We start from the raw sequence: 8032 nt of genomic DNA on the forward strand, positions 1-8032 counted from the left end.
CATAACCTTGAGTAGTCTTTCTCAGACAATTTGCATTTCAAAAGACTTCTTCTTCTGTATGTCCCAGCAACAAAATACAAATTCTCAGTCTGCATCCTAATCCAGCAGTAACCCTTCAAGCAAAACTTTTGCCAAATCTAACAGTTTTGCCTGAACAGGGACTACCCCAGCAGGCCCACAATCACTGTCCCACTACCTGAGAGGCAGTACCAAACCCTAGATGACAAACTGCATGGAAGGGTCTTTTGACAGCAGCAGCACATATGCCTCTGGCAACTGTCACATGCAAGCAGCTGCACTGTGAGCTGCAGGGATGCTCTGTACCAGATGGAGACTAGGCTGGAAGCAGTTATCTGGGTGGCCCATTTCCTTTGGCACCTGTGAGAGCATTTAGTCGCTACCAGAAGAGGCCCATTCATAAGAACATCATTGCAGAGGCTTATTCATCTGTATGGCAGCTCTTCTTTTTTGGAGCAGAGAGACATATTTCTCTGGCCATATAAGTTACTGTGAACTGCAAGCAGTCTTCTCATTCTATTTCTTAGCAATGCTGCAGAGACAGTCCAGACTGGTGGTGGTAATAAAATCACCTTTGTTCATCTGGCTCTTCATTCATGGATTTTTGGTTATGAAAAAGACATTGCTAGGACCAAGAGTTTTGAACTCAGCCTGCTTTACATTTCAATACAGAAAACCTTTTGAAGTGAATACTATTTTCATTTGAGTAACTAACCTCTCTAAAATCAGCAAGGTGATTTTAGACTAACTGAAAGTGATCTTGTTCCTAATATTCCAGGAACAATTTGAGATCATTGTCCAAAGGATAAATGGCCTTAAATGCCTATTGTACACTAGTGACACAAGATGAGTGATGAGATAAACTGAGATCATGTTACATGTAATTTTTCTTTCAAGTAACTTATTTTTAACTGTCCCTGAGAAAGGGAGAAGGAAGAACTACAGTGGCAAAGCTGTGGCAGTATATAGTTACATAATTATATTTCTTACAGTTATTGTGCATTTCAGGAAGCTTCCCTGTGTAACTCAATACTCCCAGTGCCTTGCAGTGTCTCCTGTAGTTGTTTCCCTTCTTAAAATGGTTCTCAGAAAAAAAGGGAAAGACAAAAAAACTCCAACCTAAGATTATTTGTCCATTTTCCATGATCTATGTAATGCACAGGGCAGTGGGAAAGAAACAGGAGAAACATGCTCAGAGTTGTAGGAGGATTTTATCCTTGTTTTGAAATACTGAAGCACAGAGACTTGACTTCATCAAAGCTTGAAAATTATTAAAGAACACCATGCCCTCAAGTTTCAGAAATACTGGGATACACAGCAAGCCAAAACACTTAGTAACTCTCCAGATGGGGGCCAGAAATATTATTTTTCAGTGCGTTTCAATGAAGATTTATTTTCTTACTGTGGGAGCACATGACTACAAGCTCTGAAAAGGTAGTGCAGATACAGCAATAAATCAGAAAATACTTAATTGTTTCATCTATATCTTGCTGCTTTCATCAGAAGGTCTTACCTCAGCACCAAATTGAGACTAATATAGAAAGTTATTCATAAAGGTTGGAATTTGCAGAAGCTTGGCTTGAGAATTACACACAATAGCATCTGGATTTATGGCTCTGCTGCAATATGGCTTTGAGACACTTCTCCAGGAACTGACTGCAAGTCAGAACTTAGCTTACACCAGACCATCTTTCATTTTCTCACATGTGCCATCTTTTCAGGTGAGCTTTCTTCATTTCACAGGAAGTCTTGAAGTACTGCGACCTTTAAAACAGTGCACAGCATCTCATTTGTGTGGCACAGAGCACACGGCAGATACTCTGCCATGGAATATCTGTGAGCTTGGCCTGGGTTTACATCTTTGCCTTTAGGTAGCCTGCATTGCTGCTGAGCTCCTGCAGCATTTGAAGCAGGTTTAAAAAGAGTATGATGCTGTGAGGATCGTTGCCTACTGTTAGTGAGGTTATCTCACTGCCTGGGAGGGAAAAAATTACTTGTGGTGTTCCCAATACCCACTGCAGCTATCAAACGCCCAGTTTTGTGCAGCTCCTGCTGAAGTCCATAGCAGAGCTCCTTGTCTACCAGACTTGAACCCAGTTTAATTCACTTCTTTATCACAAAATGAAGCTGCCAGAAAGGAGATGAAAATAAGATATTTTTGAAAGAAGAAGTCAGTGAGAGTAAAAAACCTTGTATAAAGAAATATCTATGCCATATCTATCTTGCAATTTTGTAATAAAGGCCTGAATTTTGGATTTGTGTTGTGTAAAGAGGAATAACTCCTCTGCCTTTAATAGCATTATTTCTGATTTAATTTGGTAGCACAGTCAGAATTATTCTATGTCAGTGATGGTTTATGTTGTAAATCATGCCCTCGGTACACCTGTGCTCCTCTGACAATTGATAAAAGGGAACCAGTATCACAGTAGAGAGGAATACTGACCACAAGCAGCATCATGTAAGAGAGCAGAATTTGGCCACAGCTGCTTGCACTAGATTTACTGGCTGACAAGCCTAGCCAGCTTGAGCTTGCATCATAATCTAATAAAAGCCTAATAATACTTTTCCTCTAACTCGCTCAGCCACATGCATCGGGTACTGGAGGTGTCAAGTCTAAAAAAGAGAACTGTACTTCTGCCTCAGAGATATTTTTATTGCTGAGGAAAAAATATATTGCAAGAAACAGTTCCTTCCACAGCAGGAGAATTCCACTTTGGAAAAATAAACCCCCAAAATAAGTCAAGGAACAAAAATTAGATTCTTATCAGATCTGCCCTGATCTGAAGCACCAAATCTTGAAGCTTCTCCTACCTCTTGCAACCTCTTTATTTCTGAAGAGGTTTGATGGACAGAAAACTAACAGATGCACATTAGAGGTGGGAGATGATGTTGTAGGAGGTCTATGCTTGAGTAATACAAAGATATAGATGTGGAGGCATGCCTGCATGATAGAGCTTGTGTTAAGTAGAAGAATCCCCCAGCATGCAGCTCTTTACAGGACTGGATATTACATAAGGCTTGCAAATGACTTCCTGTCCCTCCATTTTGTACCTTAAGAGTAAAGGTACTAAGACAGATACACTTCACCATAAAAAGGCTGCCTTTCTGGTTACAGATCTCATACTTTTTGTCTCAGCTTTGCTGCTAAGCAGTTGTCTTTTCAATGCCAACTGTTCCACTAGCTTCCATATAGACATTGTCTGCTTCCTGAACCAGGTTTTCTCTGGCATCTCCTCTCCCTGGAGGTTATGGATGCCTCTTGCTGTGGGAAGTCTACTGAGCACTGCTGTATGCTAGTGCACTATTGTTTCAGTCTCTGTATGATAAACTACACCTCAGCAGCTGAGTGTCTTCTATAGCCAGACATGCAGGCAAGATAAAAAAGCTTATTTTTTATATTGTATTATTTAATAGTACAGGATCAAGAGCAGCCATGCAGGAAGGCAAGGCAGAACTGTTAGCACACACAAATGTGCCTATAGTGATGTACATTATCTTCTTCATTTCCCAGAATCACAGAATTATTAGGGTTGGAAGGGACCTCAAGGATCATCTAGTTCCAACCCCCCTGCCAACTAGGTCAAGTTGCTCAGAGCCACATCCAGCCTGGCCTTAAAAACCTCCAGGGATGAGGCTTCTACCACCTCCCTGGGCAACCTGTTACTGATATTTTCAATGTCCCAAAAGCAAGTGTAAAAATATTGATTCTTTTCAGTATTTCTGTCTGTGCTGCTCTGATAGAATCACAAAATGGTTCAGGGTGGAAGGGACCCTAAAACATCATCTAGTTCCAACCCCCCCACCATGGGCAAAGACACCTCCCACTAGACCAAGTTGCTCAAAGCCTCATCCAGCCTTCAAAACTCAGTGGACCTACTTCCTCCTCCTCCACCAGGTCCCTAAAAGCTATGCCTGGCAAGAGAGGAGCTCAAGTGCTTGGTCACAGAGGATCACTGTATGCCACTGCCTTGTATAAGAAGCATAAACAGCAAATGAACAGTGATTTTTAATTTTTTTTTTTAGAGATAAGATGCATTTCTTCAAGGATGAATACCTGTGATAACTTATCTTCAAACTGGTGTGACAGGACCACTCTAGTTCTTAATGTTTATGCAGGACAGTGAAACTGGATAGCCAGATACATTCTTGAAAACCATGTTTAACTAGAAGTACTATGGGTAGAGTACCCTCACAGGCTTACTTCATGAGGTGCAAAATATGATTTCCTGTTGTTATTATATACCTACCTTTTGGTGGCTAGTCATTAGATTCATATGAATTCATATGAACAAGAAAGCCATATATTTCTTTTGATATTCCAATGAATTTTGTAGTCTTATTTATGAAGGACAAACATGATTGTTCACAAGTCAAATTCTTGTGCAAATATTTATGCCCATTTTAGATAGATATCAAAGGTAGAGGAGTGGTGAGTTTTAAGCAGTTAGTTACAGTGCTGTATATTTACTGATCTATTTTAAAGAACACCATTCTTCTTAAATACAGCAAACTTTAAGGCTAATAAATCCATCTTAGAATGTGTGTGCAGTACTTAGTTCTGGCCACACACCCTTCATTCCCTACTACATTGTTCGTCCTAACTGATATCACAGTATCACAGTATAACTTCGGTTGGAAAGGACCTTGAGGATCATCGAGTCCAACCCATCAACACAGACCCCATGACTAGACCATGGCACCAAGTGCCACGTCCAATCTCCTCTTGAACGCCTCCAGGGTCGATGACTCAACCACCTCCCTGGGCAACCCGTTCCAATGACGAATTACTCGCTCGGTGAAGAGCTTCCTCCTCACCTCGAGTCTAAACCTCCCCTGGCACAGCTTGAGACTGTGTCCCCTTGTTCTGGTGCTGGTTGCCTGGGAGAAAAACCAAGTTTCAAATCCTTTTACTAATTCAAATAGTGAAACACTTATGGCAAATACTATTAGGCACATGCACATATAATATAAAACTGGAAATACCGAAATTGCTGCTCTCTGTGTGATAACAACATGTTGTTTTCTAGTTATATAAACAATGCATCAAAAACAAACTCCAAAAGTTTGGGAGGACAGTTCTGGAAATCCAGTACAGAACTGGAAAGATTGCCCTGATAGTGATATCAGGCATATTCTAGGAAAATGAGTGTTACAATAATTTATTCTACTATAGGCAGTCTCATGGATCCATCATGGCACACAGTGAAAGAAAACACATCAAGAATGCTAGAATACCATTCTTTTTAACAAGACACCCATAAAATTGGGCTACCTTTAATGAAGCAGAAAATAAACCTATGAAAAACAAACTTACAGAGAAAGAAAAAGTTTTCTAAAACTATATGCTTTGTAACCCACACCTAAAGTCAAGGAGTTTTTAATTCCCTTCTTTTTCCAGTGGAAAGCCACAGTGACAGGAGGCTAAATTTTAGGTCAGTGAGTATAATGACACAGAAAATATTTATGGATGACAATGCATAGTCTTGCTCATGTCCTTTAAGAGGAATACTGAAATTACCACTAGGGAAGTGTAGGAAACCATGTATTTTGGTGCTGCCCTCTGCACACAGCAAGGACTGGTTACCAAGGTACATAAATAGTTGTGACTTGAATCCAGGCGGTATCACAGAGTAGAAAAAGACTATGTTGTTGGCATCACTCCATTCAGGCCCACCCCACTTACTTGTTCCTTCCATACTGCAGCTGAACTTTCCATTTTATAATCAAGATTAAAACAAACAGCTTCAGAAGTGAACTTATAAATCTGTTTTTCCAAATTCTGCCCAAAACTTAACTGTGGTTAAGGATCTGCTTCCATCAACAGCCGCTGAAACCTAAACCGACAGCTTGATTTCTAAACATTGTCTGCGACATCAGTGGGAGTATGGCAGTTGAAAAACTATAACCCTTGAGGTTTATGCAAAGCCAGCAGAACAAGACACATAAATAGGGTAAAAGTTGAAGATGTACAGAAAACAGAAGCCCAGTGAAGGTAAAGAAGAGTAAATTTTGTATAGGACTGAACAACTGAAACAATCACAAAAGCAATAAATAGTCTATCCCAGAGAGTTGTCTTCTCTCAGTGGCCCTCTGTTTTCTCTTTTTATCAGTTTCCCATCTCATGCTCTTAACCAAGTTCAAATGAGGTGTATCCTCTCCATCTTTGCCAGCCTGTTCTACTTCAGAAGGATTAGCAGCAGTGTGACATGTCTCCTGTTTTAGGAACATTGTGTTCTGTTTTAGGATGGAAAGCAACTCTCCCTTGTTCCTAAGTGGACTTTGCCTGAACTGCAAACCCCTCTACACTGAACATGAACAGAAATTACTTATAAAGCAAGTCTTTTGCTCTTTTCATCCTCAAGACTTTTTTTCCCCAGTCCTTTTGAATTCACAGGAACACTCCTACATACCAGGAGCCATCATTTTACATGTTCCTTCTCAGCCACTTCATGGAGATTTGTTTTGCCACCCCCTTAATTTGCATGGTTTTGAGGACACAAATATAACTATCCAATAACTTTTACCACACAATAAAATTTTCCTCAACCTTCTATTTTGCACATTGCTCTTTGTCACTCTACTCACTTGGGACCACCAACCTTTCTGGGTTTTGGCCAACCACTTCCTCTCTCCTTCAATCAATCTATGGAAAAACTAGTGTGTTTCCCCAGTTCTTACTGAGCAGTAGAAAAAAATGTTCTCTCTATGCTATTTCCTCACAGAGGTACTTCAGCCAAGTGTGTGTCTTCTCAAATAATTTCTACTGTTGTATTTTCCAGTTTTCACTACATATCTCAGAACTAACCATTGCTAAAATACCATATCCAGTTTTCAAACTCTCCTTCCCTTCAGGAAAGGCACTGAGAAATTAGATAAATATTTGCTTACATATTTATTTTTAAAACTTCAAGAGTAGCTAAAGCTCTAGAAAAATTGCAATATAGAGATTTTTGGTTCAGTCTATATGTATAACATGGAAGATATTAGCAAATAGATCTGTTCTGTGAGGCTCTTACCTACTTAACCCTCAGCTGGTGCCAAGAAGCCTACAGCTCAGAAAGGCAGGGATCTCCACAATACTGGGAAGCTGTCAACAAAAATCTTCTTTGATAATGATGGGTACTATTTGAATACCTAGCAAAGAGAGAATATAATTGAGTCATTGGGAGAAGTGACTTACTCTTGAGAAATAGCAAATAAGGGAAGAGGCTCACTGTTTCATTTCTTCACAGTGTGAACGGTGCTATGGTAGGCCTCTCTCTGCTCAGGAGGGAGGAAGACCACAGCTGCTAATAACTCCTCCTGATCTGGAGCAATCTTTTACTTCTGCCCCCAGGTGCTAATGCTGAGTTCACAGAGTCACTAAAGGCTAGAAATATACTCAGACTTTAAGGAACAGTTTGATTAAACCCAGATTCCTATGGAGAAATATTGGAGTAATGTAAAGGAGCCTCATAAAACAAACTGTCAAAATCTGACAAAATCCAGACCTAGCAAATCCTATTGTTCCCTGTTCTTGAAGGGAAAGTGTGACTGTCTTAACAACAGGGCTTACCAACCATTGCAGCAATGGTTAGAAAAGTCTTTAAGATAAGTTGTTGCAAGTCAAGATAATTTCCAGCCATGCAATAACTAATTTCCTTACCATCCAGGAGGGCAGCTCAGATCTGTTCAGCGATCTTTGAATTGTTCTGGTCAATTTACCTGGGTAACTAAGGAAGTAGCATGTCCTCTGTTTGGGACGGGCTAAACAACGAATTGTCTGCCTGGGGTAGACAGTCCTTTGGGGCCACAGCAGACACCTCATTAAACATGATGCTGCAGGACAGCCCAACAGGGGCGGTGGCTAGCAACAGCCCAGTGAAATGATTATCGTTTTTCACTCGGCGCTCATAACATAGCACCCTAAATACGTAGGGGTCCCAGTACGTGGAAGACTCATAAATACGATCGAGTACACCGAAGCCATTACCGTGGCGGGGCCGGAGCACTTGCTCTATGGCCCTACCCGGAG

The sequence above is a fragment of the Melanerpes formicivorus genome, unplaced genomic scaffold (genome assembly GCF_026170545.1).
Source record: "Melanerpes formicivorus ecotype bairdi unplaced genomic scaffold, bMelFor1.0.p_v2 SCAF_25, whole genome shotgun sequence".
In the NCBI taxonomy this organism is placed as follows: Eukaryota; Metazoa; Chordata; class Aves; order Piciformes; family Picidae; genus Melanerpes; species Melanerpes formicivorus.